Source organism: Macaca mulatta, chromosome 4 (assembly GCF_049350105.2).
Source record: "Macaca mulatta isolate MMU2019108-1 chromosome 4, T2T-MMU8v2.0, whole genome shotgun sequence".
NCBI classification, from domain to species: domain Eukaryota; kingdom Metazoa; phylum Chordata; class Mammalia; order Primates; family Cercopithecidae; genus Macaca; species Macaca mulatta.
Genome location: NC_133409.1, coordinates 77,958,776 through 77,976,344, shown reverse-complemented (window position 1 = coordinate 77,976,344; position 17,569 = coordinate 77,958,776). Strand labels below are relative to the sequence as shown.

Genomic DNA, 17,569 nt, shown 5'->3' with positions numbered 1-17,569 from the left:
CATGATTATGAGTTCTTGAGTCATATATTCCCATCAAGCTCAGAGAAGTGGCTAAGGAGACACCACTTCTCTTCTCTTCTTTCCTCATTTAATAAGATAGGATTTACCACAGGGCCAGGTGATGCCATAGAGGCACCTGTGCCAGCTGCCTGCTACTTTTGCCACACAACAAAGGTCCAGAAAGCTTTCAACTTAAGAGTCCCTTCTCAACTCAAGGACAATCAAAACAGAGATTTCCCCCTCTAATAAACAATGAGCAAGAGCTCAGTCTGACAATCCATATTATATTCAGAGTGTTCAGCACATGCTCATCTGCTCCTCATAGCAACCTGTGCAGGCTTCCTGGAGGAGGTGATCCTTGAAGAGCAGGAAGCCCACTTCTGGCCCTTTGGACACTGATCTGACTTTGTGTCTCTGCACATCGGGATGAATTGTTCCATGTGCCTTGCCTATCATCGATGCTTATGTGTCAGGCTCACTAATTAACAAATATAAGTAACGCCACCAACCGGTTTCTTCTTCTCCACTGGCATGGTGAGCTCTATCAGCCACTACCCAGAGGATAGTGGGGATTCTGCTCCTTAATGCTGGCCTCTGGTGGGCCCACTACTCTGCACTGGGCCTTCCAGGACTTAGCATTGGGCCTCCAAAGCTGGCACTGGCCCATCACAGAAGTGACTGGCTTTGATTATTTAGTCCCCAACCCAGCCTGGCATTGGGCCCCTTACCTCCAAATAATCTCGCCGTCTCCCACTGGAGCTCCCACTCCCAGCCCCAGGACTCATGGTGAAAGAGGTGAGGATGGAGGTTTAGTGTGGATGGACACGGTCATTCCCAAAGCTGCATCACTGACCCACGGGCAGCTGCCATCTGTTTCTCTAGATTCTTGGCTGTTTGCCCATGTGGTGCCTGCAGCTGGGCAGAGCTTCAGGCCCCACCTCATGGGAATGAACCGCCTGCCCGCTGGCAGAGTTGGCTCCCTCCACCCTGGGCTCAGGTGCTCCTGTGCATGAAATAGCTGGCAGCACCAGGGTAGGGAGAGGAGGGAAATTTAAATGAGTCTTAAGAGACTGGAAAAATAATTTGATGAAATGTTCCTGTTTTTTTTTTTTTTTTGACTTAATACCCATAAATTTCAGGGGCCATGTGTGCTAACAGCTTTTGATTTATGATGCCTTTATTGTTCCATTGTATTTAAGCCAGATGATGAAAAGGTAGCAAGAGTAAAAAGACCCTTTTACAATATGCTTTGGGATCCATCATGGTGTCAAGCCATTTCTGTCAAACTTTGCCACCACTTTGTTAAAACAAGGGCTCTGGGCGCTGACAGCTGAGTAGCTAATTGCTGTTGGACGCCAGCCCACCAGGCATCTTTCTCCTCCCCTCAGAAATTTTGCACTCCCTCCCCCAGGTCCCTTCCTCTAGCAAGACCTTTTAATGGCCGCTGAGGGCCAGGAGGGAAGTTCGCCTTGGGTAAACTTTGAGGGGCTAGGTCTTATCTAGCTGCCACAGCACAGAGATATTCCCAGGACCTCTAATTAAAATGCCTGCAGTCCAACCAATATGCTCCTGTTTCATTGCTCGGGGGTTACAAAGCTCCCAGCAAATGTTGAACGCAAATTAACAAAACGCTGTGTCAGCCTTTCTTGTCCCATTACAAAGTTATTGTCATATTTATTAGCACAATTCCCTGTAGGACACTGGTAGAAATATCTAAAAAGTGAGTTAAGCACTCTCCTCGGCTATATGGGGAAAATGCTCTGCCATTTCCCCGCGGAGCACATAAACTTTGTTTGCAATTTGTGCTCACAGCAACTCCCAGCCGAAGACAATCCATTCCTGTTCTTGCATGGAAAGGGGGCTACATTCTCTCAAACTGTAATTATCTTCATTCACGCTACTGTAAAACGACTAGGTTGTTGCCACTGCTTTTATTTCAAAGAACAGTTCTATTATCCGTTTACAAAATTTAACAACCTACAACACTTCCATGAATTAATTACAGTCTGAGGGGAGCATAAACACAAACTTCACTGATCACGTTGTTCTAAATTACATTAGCCTAATTGCTTGATATTCGGAATTGAGTTGACTTTTGCACATCTCGCTCAATTACGCCCCACCCTTTGTGTCTGTCTGACTGCCTGCTTCTGCAGCTCCGCTGCAGGGGATGCGATGTATTTTCCCCAGAGTCAGAGGAAAGCCGAAGAGGAAGAAAACCTCTTTGGAATGTTTCACAAGGAAGGAAAGATATGTTACTATGACAACTTGTTCTTGGCAACCACAATGACATACACCCCAAAACCTTCTGTCTTCCTCCTTGCCCATTGGAAAGATACTATCAAATCATGCAGCAAGAGAAGGTGAAGGTTCTAAACACTATATATAAAGATGGCACCAAGGCAGTCCGTGTGGAGACCCAGGGTCCCAGGGGTGAAGTAAAGAGTGCTGGTTTGTTTTTTGTTTTTTCCCTGTAGAGACGGGGTCTCACCATGTTGCCCAGGCTGGTCTCAAACTCCTGGCCTCAAGCAATCCTCCCACCTCAGCCTCCCAAAGTGCTGGGATTACAAGCATGAACCACTGTGCCCAGCCTAGAGTGCTGTCTTGAAGGACATACAGAACTTCATCACATGGAGAAGTGAGAAAAGAGAACTCCAGGACACAGGAAGAGAAAATGGAAAAAACGCAGAGGCTTTGAGAATGTTCAGGGAAGGGCAAAAGGCTCATGTGGCGTTTTTCATTTCTATCTTTGCGTATGTTTTATAATGTGCATAATGCATTAATATAGTAGTATGTAGGTAATCTTTCAATATACGTAAATATACATATGTTGGGGATGTGCACTCAAGAATATTTTAATAATTAAATAATTATAAATAATATATATGTGCATTGGGATGACTTAATGGAGAACACAGGCAAAACATTTGGCAACCATCAGTGTGAGCAATGGAATCCACGTGAGATTATTAAGCACTAGGGTGAGTAGATCAGCGCTGTGGTTTGAATGATAGTGTCCCCTCCAAAATTCATGTTGAAACTTAACTCACAATGCAACAGTATTTAGAGGCGTGGCTTCTGGGAGATAATTAAGTCATGAGAGCAGATCCCTTAGTGCCCTTATCAAAGGGATTGAGGTTGAAGGGAGCACTCTCTTGCCCTTCCATCCCTTCTGCCATGTGAGGACACTGCATTTGTCCCCTCTAGAGGATACAGCAACAAGGCACCGTCTTGTAAGCAGACAGCAGCCCTTTCAGCCACCAGTCCTGCTGGCACCTCGGTCTTGGACTTCCCAGCCTTCAGAACCTTGAGAAATCAATTTCTGCTGTTTATAAATTACCCAGTCTAGTGTATTTTGTCATAGCAATACAAATGGACTAAGATGATCAGAACTGCATCTTATAAAGATAATCTTAGTGCAATGTGTGAAGTGGGTTAAAGGGAGGAGAAAATATAGGCAGAGAAGCAGGGCAGGAGGCCATCGTGGTGGACCCTGTGAAGGGTGCTAATGAGAGCCTGAGGAAGGGCCACCAAGGGGTGGATGGAGAAAGGGAAAATGCAGAAAACTTTTTTGAAAGTAACATCCATCAGGACCTATTTCCCAATTGGAAGGCACGCGGTGAGGAGAGTTTGGGATTCTAAAACTGTTATCTTGGATAGCTGGGGAAGCAGTGATACCTTTAATGAAGACAGAAAAAAGGAGAAGGGGAAGATATGCGAAAGGGAGCAATGATGAGTCCAGTTTTGGAAACGTTGAGTTCAGGATGCCTGTGGAACAGGTAGGTGGAGATGTCCATTAAAGCAGTTGAAATTCAAAACCAGAAAGCAGGTAGGCTAGTCGAGGAAGCCCTCGAGTGCCTAACCCCTCACATAATTATTCACCGTCCTCTCTCTCTCCATTGACAGCTGTAATCCCAGCATTTTGGGAGACTGAGGTGGGAGGATTGCCTGTTTTTACTGATTGCATTTTGTGTTTCCTGGTGTTCTCTACATTCATTGAGCCCTCTGAAAAACCCGTGGGTGTCTATGCCAGGCACTGTGCTCACGTGGTCGGGGGAGGGGGCAGTTAGCAAACAGACAGAGGCTGGCTGCTTGTGGGCAGATAGAGAAGAGCCCTGGTGCTGACCACTGTGAGCATCAGCCTCTGTCCTGGAGGCTCACACAACCTTGAGAGGTGTGAAGAAGAGGAGTCTGTGGCTATCAGGTAAGAAGCCCAACTCCAAGTGTGCCCAGGCTCGCTCTTCTCACTGTGGCCCTCCCCACACTGCCTGCCATACTGGGTGGGACCGAGAATTGCCTGGAAATCTTCAGTCAAGGGGCATCAAGTGACATGTGGATAGAGAATGTCACCAGCAAAGCCCCAGGAAAATCACTGATCCTAGGCAGGTTTGTTTGCTGGTTCCTCCTCTCATCGCTTGGGATATACTTTATGAACTTGCACTGCTGTGGGCAGGAAGAGGGCAGGGAGGGGCACTGAGTGGGAGCCAGAAAGAAAGAGACAGGTGGAGATTCCAGTTCTTCTTTAAGAGGGATCTGGAGACAGATGTCTTCTCTGCCCTGGGGTAGAGTTGAAACCTTCCTGAAGTCCTTTGGCTATCTGGAATGAGGGCAGCAGGAATGTGAGTGGCCTAAAGTTTAAAGAAATTTCAGGTGTTTGGTAAGTAATAATAGGCCATTATGAAACACATTTACCATTGATCGCTTCTAGGGAAACAGATTAAACTGTCAGATGAAATCTTAAACACTATTATAAACTGAGTTGTTCCCCCAACCCCAAAAATCATATATTAAAGTCATAACTCCCAATGTGAAATGTAATTGGAGATAGAGCTAGTTTCTCTTTTTATAGAGATGGGGGTCTCACTATGTTTCCCAGGCTCTACTCCTGGGCTCAAGCAATCCTCCCACCTCATCCTCCCGGAGTGCTGGGATTACACATGTGAGCCACCACTCCCTGCCTGGAGATAGAGCTTTTAAAGACATACTTAAGCCTAAATGAGGTATTATAATAAGGATGGGGCCCTAATCCAATAGGGCTGGTGTCTTTATAAGAAAAGGAAGAGACATCAGGAGTGGAAGCATAACGAGGAAAGGCTGCATGAGGACAGTGAGAAGGCAGCCACGTGCAAGGCAAGGAGAGAGGCCTCAGAGAAACAAGAGCCACTGGCACCTTGATCTTGGACTTCTAGCTTTCAGAACTGTTAGAAAATGAATTTTTGCTGTGTAAGCCACCCCGTCTGCAGGATTTTGTTATGGCAGCCCTACAAGACTGATACAGCACTGTGAATACATTTTCTTCTTTAACACAGGAGCCAGATCACCACTGTTTCCATCCTATTAATATATAGTCAAAATAAATACAACTTGTTTTTATGAACTTGCCTGTTTTCTTGATTGCATTTTGTGGTTCCTGGTGTTCTTCGTATTACTTTCTGAATCAGCCTACCCCTACTCCTCTCTCCAGCCCTACCACATCTTGTCTTTCTAAGCGGTGGGTGCTTCCATTCCTGTCTCAGACAGCAGAAGACAGAGTGACAGCAATAACAGGTATACTGATTTGCAGCACTTTGTGTAAGCTGAGGGCTGCCCAAAATGCCCCCATCAAAAGGCATCAGCCTAAAGGGGAAAAAAATGTGTCTTCAATCCCTCTGAAGGTCCCCTCAATGATTTTCTGTTCTGCGATGACACTTCCAGTCAAAGAGGCCAAAGAGGTAAAACTGCTGACCTAAAGACTTTTTCTTCTGCTTCCGGGGGCAGTCTGGACACAAATTCACAGAGTGGGCAGTGGGGAAGTGAAACTGATGGTGCCAAACAGCATCATCTAAACAAGCAGAACCCAGAGGGGGACATGAAAACATCCAGCTTCCTTAATGGTTGTGAGACATGGACCGGTCATAGCGTCTATGATGTCATATTTTAACCATCACATCTGAATTGAGCAGTTTCATCTGTGTCATCACTGAGCCAGACTTAACATTAAATAGTGAGACAGGGTTTCCAACAATCTTGACTTCCAGGGCAGACGTTCTCTCACTAGAGGACCAAGTTTGTGTCACATGTGATCCTGTGGGGGAGCCAGCAGGGAGCCTTAACTGCAGATCTATGGGCAGCTGAGGCACTGACGATAAACACAGTGGCCAGTGGTGGATTGCCGGGAAACTCCCTCTCCCTGGAGGGCAGCTGGAATTCTGAAGGGTGGCTCAAATATCCCCAGAATTAGTCACGACAGTCTCTAAAAGATGCTCTGAAAATGAAAGATAACCTTCCCAGGAGACATTCTGGAAAACAGTCAGAGGATCACAGTCCCCGTAGATGAACTGAACAATCCCACCAGGGTGTCAGCTCCAAACCCTCCATACCAGAGACGGGGACAGTCTAGAGCTCAAAGCAGTGCTTACCAAGCTTCAGACCTGGGGTGCAACCTTTGTAATATTTGCCATGTCCGATACCTCCTCTGATGTTTAGTTTTATGTGTCAACTAGATTGGGCCGTGGGTGCCCTGGTATTTGGTTAAACATTATTCCAAGTGTTTCTGTGAAGGGGTTTTTGGAAGAGATTAACGTTTGAATTGGTGAACTGAGTAAAGCAGATGACAACCCACAGCGTTGGGGGACTTCACCCAATCCACTGAAGGCCTGAAGAGAACAAAAAGGCTGGCCCTCCATGGGGCAAGAGGGACTTCCCCCTGCCTGACTGCCTTCCAGCAGGGACATTTTCTTTTCTGCCTTTAGACTCAAACTAAAACATGAGCTCTTCTTGGGTCTCGTGTCTGCTGGCTTTTGAACTGAACTATACCATAGATTCCCCTGCATCTCCAGCTTCCAATCACAGATCTCAGGACTTCTCGACTTCCATAATCATTTGACCAACTCCTAGTAGTAGAGCTCTTTACACACAGACACACACACACACGCACACACACACCCTATTGGTTCCGTTTCTCTGGAGAACCCTAACTACTACACCTCCTGCATTCCTAATATTTACTAAATCTTTAAATGGCCTATTTAAATGAATACATTTTAATGAAACTTTATGTCACACTAATAAATTCAAATCACATGTTTATTGTTAAAAATATAAATATAGGCTGGGCAAGATAGCTCATGCTTATAATCCCAGCACTTTGGAAGGTGGAGGCAGGAGGATGGCTTGAGTTCAGGAGTTCGAGACCAGCCTGGCAACATGAAGAAACCCTGTCTCTACCAAAAATACAAAAAATTAGCTTGGGGTGGTGGTGGGCATCTATAGTCCCAGTTACTCAGGAGGCTGAGGTGGGAGGATGGCTTGAGCCTGGGAGGCAGAGGCTGCAGTGAGCTGAGATCATGCCACTACACTGTAGCCTGGGTGACAGAGTGAGACTCCATCTCTAAAAATATTACATATATATGTATATGTATATATGTAAACCAACTGTAAAATTAAATACACATTAAAATAACAGTGCCCACTGAAAACACACTTCAGATGGTGTGACTGGGTACATTTTGAAGGTGGAGGTGGGGAATGGTTTACAGAATGGTCATGGAACAAACCTTCTCTCTCTCGTTTCAATCTCTACCAAATGGAGGTCAACTATATTTTATAGTGAATTTTTGCCTACTTTTTTGGCAGGAAGATGGTTCTTTCTTAGGCATCAAAAATAAGGCACAATACAACAGAAAGAATGCCATGACTACATGCTGCGGTTACCAGTCGCTGCATTAAGTACAAGTTCAAACTTGGTAGCTTCTCATAGCTCACCATTTTGTGAGTCAGGAATTCAGAGAGGTTTGCCTGGGCAGTTTGTCTGTGGTCTGTGTGACAGCAGCTGGGGTGGCTGGGACTTGGTGGTCCACACATGCAGGATGGGTTCTTCACCCATGTGTCTGATCCCTCCATGTCTCCCACCTCTTTCTCTCTGTGTCTCTTCCTCCAGAGCCTCTCCATGTGCCTTTGGCTTCTCACCGCATGGCAGCCTCCGGGCAGTGGTGCCCAGGGCAGTCCCGTGGTGACTGAGGGTGCCAAGAGCTAGCGTCCAAGGACCCAGTAGAGCTGCAAGGCTCCATGTATCCATCCTGGAAGGTCACTTCCACCAATCCCAAGAGCCAAGCAACACATGCCAGTCAAGGAGAGGGGAGTTAGACTCCACATCTCCATGGAAGGAATGTCAAAGAATTTGTGGCCATCTTTATTCCCTTACCTCGTTCTTATGTATTGAACAAGGAGAAAGTCCTCAGAATGGGGTTTCAACAGCATGGATAAAAAAGTTCACTGTGGAGCCACTTAATTCAAGTGGCAAGTCAGACTGGAAAAAAGGTGTGAGTTTTAAAGTCAGACACACCTGAATTTGAGACCCAGTTATACCATTTAACAGGTGATCTTGGTACATTTGTTTAAGCTCACTGAATCTCTGCCTTTTGGTCTGTGACATGGAATGGTGATATGTTTCTGGGCTGTTGTGTGGATACCCACAATGCCTGCAACATCACAGTCCCTCGGTAAGTGTGAATACCATCACAGTCCCTCAGGAAGTGTTAATCATTTTAAGCCAACCTACAGAATAGTGAGGATTTTACAAAGGTGTTTGTTTGTTGTTTGTTTGTTTGTTTTTAAGACAGGATCTCACTCTGTCACCCCGGCTGGAGTGCAACGGCACAATCTTGGCCCACTGCAACCTCCACCTCCCAGGTTCAAGCGATTCTCAGGCCTCAGTCACCCGAGTAGCTGGGCGTGCAGGTGTGTGCCACCACACCTGGCTAATTTTTGTATTTTTAGTAGAGACGGGGTTTCGCCACGTTGGCCAAGCTGGTCTCGAGCTCCCAGCCTCAGTGATCCGCCGCCCTCGGCCTCCCAAAGTGCTGGGATTACAAGTGTGAGCCACCGTGCCAGGCCGTACAAAGGTGCTTTCTAAAACACCATACATGTGATAAAGCCTATGCATAATCTGAAGGAGACTGACACGTGATAGAAACTATAGTTTTCAGAAGAAATTCACTAGCAAGCATCTTCCTAGAATGTTAAGGGCACCCCAAAGTTCCTCCCATGATCTTTGAAAGCACTCTGCATAGTGATCATGCAGGAAACTGGCAAAACAGAACCATCTTTTTTCTAAGCCTTAATTAATCAGAGTGCTTGGGGAGGCAGGAGAAAGTAAAATGAGTGGCCGCTCTGATCCACAGGTGCTGAACAGTGATGGTAACAGCTTTGGCAGAGGGGCATTTCGGAAATGTGTCGGTGATGGTTGTATCTGATACAATGCTGGGGGCAGAGTGGGCATTCCTGCCACTTAGAGGGCAGAGACCAGGGATGCTGGGTGTCCCTCAATGGATGGAGCAGTCCCACACAATGAAAGCACTGTCTCGCTGTATAGAAATACCCCGCTTTTCTGAACCTGGGACTAACTTATTTTACAAATAAGCAATAGATATTTCTGCTCAGCTGTAATAAACATTTTACACTTTCTTTTCCAGGAATGCCATTAGTACATAAATCAAAGGAAAACTGTTTATTTTCTTCAGAATTCCAATAGTTGTGTATCATTTTGGAAGATCACACTACCCGCAGCAGCTCATGTTATCTGAGTCACCAATCCCACTCCTCTGACTTAGACTGCATTGGAGGGGTGGCCCGGCCTGATCTTCTGGGGGCAGGTGTCAGCCCCCGATCACTTCGTTCTGTTGCCCAGAGGCAGGTGCCTGCGTTGGAAGTAATTAGCAAATACTTTGCCTCATTCTTCTTTATATTTTGGTTATGACATTATATTAATTTTTTGTGAAACTTATGGGTGGGAGTGAGTTATATTATCCAGGAATTTCACCTCAGAATTGTAAACCAGGTGCTTGAATATATTTGCAATAAAAATGGGGGGTGGGTCTGATAGGCCTAAGAGCTCACTGCTTTAAAAGAAATTTTCCATAGATCAAAAATGCCTTTCCAAGTGGAAACACCAGGGAATCATTTCCTTTCTGGAACCTGCTGGACCTGGAGTGGCCCTGCCAGGCCAAGCAGGAGAGGCCGGCGCTCAGCATGAAAGAGTTCTTTCTCTTCAGCCCTCGCAGGTGAAAAGACACGGATGCCCCGGCCACTGCTCAAACCAGAGGAGGAAAGACTCACAGACTCCTAGGGCCGTGTGGCCCTCAATAAGTTAGTTATGTGTAATATAAGCCTCAGTTTCCCCATCTGTATGTTGGCGGTAAAAACAGCCCCTCCTGTATTGACTTCCTGTGTGGATCAAACATGGTAAGTAAGACAAAGCATGTTTCATGCTTCCCTCCGCATCCCTGAGCACATCATGCTCAACTGATGCAAATGTGTATTATCATCCGTACAGCATTTATGCTTTACAAAGCCCTTTTCCACATACTGTTTCCTTTGAACCATTCAGCAGTGGGGACTGACAGGAAGAACATCTCCAGGGAGGAGAGGAGGCTCAGGGATGCCACGATACTTGCCCTAGGTCACATTGGTGGCCATGAAACTGGCTTTTCTGAATTGGAATACATGCGGCTCCATTTACATGGATTCTGTGCAGCTCTGAACACACAAGTAGGCTCTCAGGGGAGGAAGAAGGTACTGGAGAAGAAAGGTAGGAAATTGCTAACAACTGGAGCTTCCTAACAATGGGAGGATAGAGTCTTGTGCTGTCTGCCTCCTTCCGAGACGTTAGCGGGGAGTTTGGGCCTTGACCTGGGAGAGAGGCCTTGAAACCCATTCAGTCTAAGAATCCAGGATTCACTTCGAGATCACTTCTCAGAGTATAGATTTTTGCTTTTAATTCTTTCCTTGAATGTTAGATGCTTTTCCCTCAAACATATTGTTTAGTTGTCATTTTAACTTCTCCACAGAGGAGTGAGCTAGCTGGAACATGGTCTGGGACTTCAGTGGCACCACGATTCCAGCATAAAGTTTCCTTACTCTGTTTTAAATCTGCACTCTCAGGGATGAGAAAGAAAACCCCTGAAACTGATGTTCAAGTCACAAAGTACACACGCAGAATACAGGAAATCTCTGCCAAAACGTGGCCTGAGTTTGCTTAACTTTGTCCCGGAAGTTCCATAACCTGTGTTATCTGCTGTTAAAAATTTACAGGGACCAGCTGGGTCTTTGGTCCAATGGAATTTTTTTTTTCCTTCAGGCATGAAAATGTCAAATATAGTCATAAAAACAATGACCTAACCTGTGCCCAGAAATATGTTTTCTAAACAATTACACTTCCAGTTAATCTCACACTACCGTGAGGCCAAGCCAATGAATAAGAACTCAATTTCTCAGCATCTGACCTGAACAGAGATTTGGGCTGCTTCCAGGGAAATACATATTAGACAAACCTTTCTGAATGTACCTTTTTGTAGGCTAGGTGCAATAGCTCACGCCTTCATCCTAGCATGCTGGGAGGCCAAGGTGGGCAGATCACCTAACGTCAGAAGCTCGAGACCAGCCTGGCCAACATGGTGAAATCCTGTCTCTACCAAAAATACAAAACTTAGCTGGGTGTGGTGGTGGGCACCTGTAATCCCAGCTACTTGGGAGGCTGAGGCAGGAATCTCTTGAACCTGGGAGGCGGAGGCTGCAATGAGCTGAGATCGCACCACTGTACTCCAGCCTGGGTGACGGAGGAAGACTTCATCTCAAAAAAAAATAGGAAAAAAAAAAAAAATCACTCAATGTACTTTTTTCTTATTCTACTGTCAGATCACTCTTAGTTGCTTTATTCTTCTTTACTGGGTTCATGCCAAATGACTTCTAACTAAAAGAGAGGGCCCTAGAAAGAAAGAACCAATCCTCTATACCATCATATCATTGGTCCCCACATATTCTCACACATATCACCTCCCAAATCGAGTACTAACTTCACATCCCTGGAGAGAGTTTATACTCACCTGGTCTCATTAAAGCAACACATGGTTGTACAGTTTCTCACTGTGGGACCAATTAACCATTTCCACATCAGGCACCAACACAACCCCACCATGCCGTTTGCCCTCTTTATTTATGTTAAGTCTCTGGTACTAATTATGTTAAGACACTCAAAACAAGAGCTATATTTTCACACCGTGGGTGGTGATTTCGAGCATTAGAACCAGCTTTTTCCCCCACTGTTTCTATGCTTTGTAATTTGCATACCAAAATTTAACGCTATCTACAGCTTTCCACTTGAAGCTTTTTTGCAAACGAGGTCTTAAAAGTGATATAGTCGAATATGCTTGGGCACCTTTGGCATCTGAAAGGGAGAATTTCCAATACAAGGGGCAGTGCCCAGATGGCTGCTCTGTTGACTCCTAAGTCTCAAGGCAAACTCCCCCAGCACAGGCCACAATGGCAACAGCATGAACCAAATCTTGCTTGAATCCAACAAATGACCACAGATTTCTCATGGCTGAAAAAATGACAGAAATCTATTCCCACAGTGGAATTCTTTACTGATCAATAAACCCAACGCATTGTGCAACATTTGTGAGTTATTCTTTTTGGAATCAACAGCATGTTTTAATAGCTAATTGTTTGATAAAGCCTTGACATCACCAAAATTTCCCAATAATGAGGGCACTAAATCCTAAAGAACTGTGAAGGAAAGAGGTCAGCATCTTCTTTGGAAGGTCACAAAGAATGAGAATGATTCTTATAGTCCTATAATCACTCAGAAATGGTTAGGCCCAAAGGAATTAAGTTACTTGACCCCCAAATCCTGTCTCCAAAACCAAAAGCATGAATGCCCTGGAATAGGCTTTCGCCTTGTGTTTTTCTCTCTGATTCTTCCTTTGCTTATTCACCAAGGCAGACTCCTTGTCAAAACAGGATTAAAATCCCGAGGCCAGCCCCAGGCCAACTTGAAGCTGCATCCAAGGCAGGGCCTTAGACGTGGTGGCTCCAAGTGTTTCATGGGCCTGGTGAGAGGGGCAGGCCCTGGCTCTAGACACCAGGAAAAAACATACAACTTAGTGTTCAACCCTGGTTTTCTCATCAGAGCGATGATGTCCCAGGATGACCTGTGGACAAAAGAGGACAGGAGAAGAGAAAATCTTTTCTTCAATTCAAAAGAAAAGGCCCCTATGGTCTATGAGCTGAGAGCTGTATGGTACTCATAGTTATTACTGAATCCTTTCTGAACTGCACTGGGGGTGTGAGAGGGAGAGTGAAGGTCAAGTGCTGGGTTGAAAGGGAGAAGGAACAGGCTCCTTTCTCTTTGTTTTATCCCACTGCCTCTTTGCTCCATACCACTTTCCCCTGGCTGGATTTAGACCCAGCCAAGGCAATTCTTTGCCTTGTTCCCAAGTTGAGTACTCATCTTCATGGGAGGCTGCACATTTCTTTAGGATTACTTTCAGGCCATATATTTCTGTTTTGAAACAATGAGGTCTTCTCTGTAATGATCAGCACAGGGAGAGGAAAAGGGCAAGGCTTTGTTTACCAAATATTCAGCTCCCCAAAGTTGAGTCACCATCGCGGGGCTAAGCAGACAACATCACCACCTTTCAAAGCACAGTGTTGACACTATTTTTTCCCGGCATACTAATTTTATCGTAACAGCCTGCTCCACTCCTCTGATTCTGTCTTGTGTGTTTTCTGGAAAAAGTAAGACCACTCCTCAGCCCAGCCAATTTCTCAAAAGACTAAGACAGTCTGGCTGCAGGAATGTTCAATCATTCTTGAAAATCAGCAATGGTGGGTTGCATTTATCTGATCAAAAAATGCAACTGCCAAAAAAAAAAAAATCACATCTGCCTCCCCACAAATGAAAATTTAGGCAGCATGTGTCTGAGTTGGTGGCAGAGTAAAGAGGAGTTTATATGGTTTCTTATCACTGGGCTAAAAGACAACTAGTAAAACTGGTATAGTGATAGTCATCCCTGGGAAACATGCAATGTGGCTGTCAAAATCTGCTCCCATTACTTCAGAGTGTCAAATGGACTCAATGGAATGACTTTTCAGCTTAATACAAAGTGAGAACTGCCACCGGGTAGTAAATTCCTTTCTGTCCTAAAACAGTAGCCCAAGAAATAATCATCCCAAGAAGCAAGAGGTGTTTTATCTCCTCCGCAGTAGCAAAGGGCTTCTCCGGATGGCTAAGTGCTGATTTATTCCAGAATGCACAATTGCAGCTTGCTGCTGGTCTCCACCCCATCTGCCTGAAGGCAGGGATGTTCTTGTCTGTGTCAGAACTGCCTGCTTAACATAGCAGGAAGCCTTGTCACCGGTATCCAGCCCTGGCCACGTCTCTTGGCTGAGAGAAGCAGGAGCCCAGCAATGCTAACATTTGAAAGATCCAGAGGGAAGAGAGGAGGCTGACTTTTGAAGGGATGATCTGCATCCATCACCACTTGCCTTCCAGATGCTATACCCAAATAGCAGTGTCCCTCCTGAGGCTGTCCCTGAATGCCACCCACCAGTGACCAGCAGCACTGGGAGGGGTGTGTGTGTGTGTGTGTGCATGTGTGTGCGTGTGTGCGTGTGCATGTCTCAGAAGGGCTGTTGTGGGGAAGGCTGCTCTGCAATGCTGAATGCTCCTGTCTGTGCCTCTTCAGACATTAATATATGCAGATCAGAAGAAGCTAAATTCCAAGCCTCTGTAAGGATGTCCAAAACGGCCCTGCTGCCCAAAGTGCCTCTTCAAGTCTCAATCTAAAGATCAGCATTTGACAAACCACGGGTGAGAGTTTGCAAAAACATGGAGTGAGCCCTTGCCAGAATTGAAACCAAGATGAGTGCAACAACAACGAAAAAAGCTTAGAACCCACTGGCTGGCAGCCAAGGCGTTCGGACTTGGTATGGGCATATCAACAAATGCAGGGTTCGCCACGGCAATGTACAGCAGAGACTCTAGTAGAGATGTACAGCAGACTGGAGTACTGCGCTCTTGCAAATGCAGGTGGGGAAAGGTAGAAAAGAAAAAAAAGAAGAAAGATAAAGTGACATATTCAAATGCAATTCAAACATTCCAAGCTACTCTTTTGACCTCAGAAATTTTACCATGATTTGGGTGATCCTAATGGTCTGTGGACCACGTTGGAAAATGTCACAATAGATGTTTGAATTAAAATCCAGTAGGTTTGCCAAAAGACCAATTGTTAAAAATTGGCAGCATTCCAGAGAACTTACTAGGCTGCATACTGCCCCAGGGCTGAGAGAACTGCTAATTCCAGAGAAAGTTAATTATCACCTTATTGATAAAAGGGTAATTTTTAAAGCTTGTGGTGTGGCTTTTGTGACTCATTAATTAAAATTTAGAGTAATTTACTACATACCCTGGTGGCTTTTGTTACATTATATCTGTACCAAGCCGTTTAATGTCTCTCCCAGGGGCTATTTTTAATCCCCCTCGCCTCGCCTCACCTGTCTGCTTTTGAAGGCAATGAAAACATTAAAAAACATGTAAATCTAAAACTAGCCTTTTGAGAGATTGCAGAATGAAGAAAGAAGATGTCCAGGGAGGCATGTTTTAAAAGTTCCTTCTTAGAAATGTCGAATTTGCCCACCAAAAGAGAGAAGCTTGTGTGATCACACCAAAGGCAATTGCTTTCACAAACTTCATCCGCAAAATGTTAGACAAGATTTTATGCTCCATGATAATTAGATTAAAAGAGGGTCTTTTCTCATCTCCTTTCCCTTCTTTCCCATTCCATCCCCAAATACAATCTGAGGGCTCAGGGGAAGAATGACACTGGAGATGCTTGCTATCCTAAGGCTCCCAGCCCAATGAGGGGTAGCATCGCCTCCCACGCTCTTCGGGACTTGTGGAGTGAGATGGGCACATCCCAGCTCCCTGGTATCTACCCATGTGATATTGAGGTTTCCAAGGGCAGGGACTTGGGGAGGAAAATTGTCCCGCAGATCCCTAACAGGGCCCTGTAAGTGCCTTTCAAGCTCCAGCCACCACCTCTGCCTGGACCAAAAGTTCTCTAAGGTGCCTGTCATAAAGGATGCGTGGACACGTGTGTGATGTGTCCTCAGGCCACACAAAATTGTAAACAGACCTATGAAGCACTCTAACATTTCAGCCTCCAGATTCCCAGAAAGGTTATTCCTCTCCGAGCATTCCTTGTTATGATTTCAGGGAACTTCAGTTAAGTTTCCTTAAATGTATTGAAATGAAGTATTTGAGATCCAAAATTGAGATTAAAAATACATAAACAGCAGAGATGATTTTCTCATCATTTCAAATTTTACAAATTACAAAAGTGTTTGTACTTTAGGGTAGTGCTTGAATTTTTTAATAGGAAATGTTACTGAATATTTTTTAAAGTCAATATTGTTTTGAACTCTCATTATAAAAGTTCTTGCAGCAAGTGACAGTATTTAAGTCTGGCTTGTTTTCTGTAGGCTGAGCTGCTTACCTTACCTGCCGCTTGCTAGAGGAGACAGCCTTTCACCCTCGCCCCCAGGAGTCGAGAACCAGAAAGTGAAACTGCTTCTGCTGGTTTCCCTGGCCTCGAAAACACACCGTCAAAAGCAAAGAAATGATGAAAAGCAACTTACTCTTGTTTCTCTTATTGTTTTCTTGTCTTTCTATTACCATTCATTTACTCTTTTCTTTTTTTTGCAGCAAGATAAAAGTAATTTTGGGGGCACAGGGAAGAAATGTAAACACGTTAAACATGAAAGAACTGGATTTTTGTGGGATTTGCACTTTTGTTATAATTCCACAAATGAAGCAAACTGATGAATTTACCAAAATATTTCAGAGCTCATCTGCATACACAATTTAAAAAGCTAAAGAAAACACATTCATATTTTTTTTTAATCTGTCAAAAAGCCTGTTTAAAAGTTAAAGATTGTGCAGCCACCAACTTCCCTAAAACTGAAGATTCTACGTTAACCTTTTATTTGAGTTTAGACGATCACACAGTACCGATTTTCCAGGTAATCTTCACCCAGCTGCTGTTGCTCAAATAGCCCCTCATTTTTTCAGACTCATTCTACCAAGCAACATAAAAAAATGCTCCACAGAAATTTTATAACCCCCGGATAGTTTAACACATTAAGAATTCCTTTATAGTTATTTTTACATTTTTATGCTTTCACTCCAGATACTCTATTTTGCTTTAAAAAAAAAAAAAGTGGAGAAAACAACACAGCTATAATCCTCATTCTTCAAAAATGGTTCCTCTGGTTGAAAAGAAAGAAAAACAGCATACAACAGAACACCCTGATTCTCAAGTGCCTGGATTACTTTCTCAAGTACTGTAGTGTCTGAGATCAGTAAAAAACCACTTTCTCAGAAAGCCACCGATTGTCTAACCCTCGTGAGTACCGTCATGGAATCTAGAGACACCTCTCGTTCATGATCACAGATAGTGGAAAGAACTTTGACTCAAGCACCTCAACTCAGCAAAACAGCTCAGCAGCCTACACCCTGGCCTCATCCACTGCTCCTGTCCAGCCAGCAAGCAACCTGGAAAGGACCCCTCATGCTCTGGGAGGAGCACATGGAAGCTGGCTCAAATCGCAGCACTCCACCTGGGAAGGAGGTGATTTTGAGCTTGGGAAAACTGCTGCTAATACTCCATAGTCACCAGGTTTTTTCCCCAAAAACGAATTAAAACCAGAAACTAGCAATAAATATTATTCTTGTTTATGCCTGATAAATTAG

At 44.7% G+C, this 17,569-nt stretch overlaps 1 protein-coding gene across 27 annotated transcripts in view; it reads right to left on the bottom strand.

The window, feature by feature from the left end:
* The window catches only part of SCML4 (Scm polycomb group protein like 4), a 118,832-nt gene that overhangs the window by 100,385 nt on the left and 878 nt on the right, over nt 1–17,569 (bottom strand). The window lies entirely within an intron of this gene.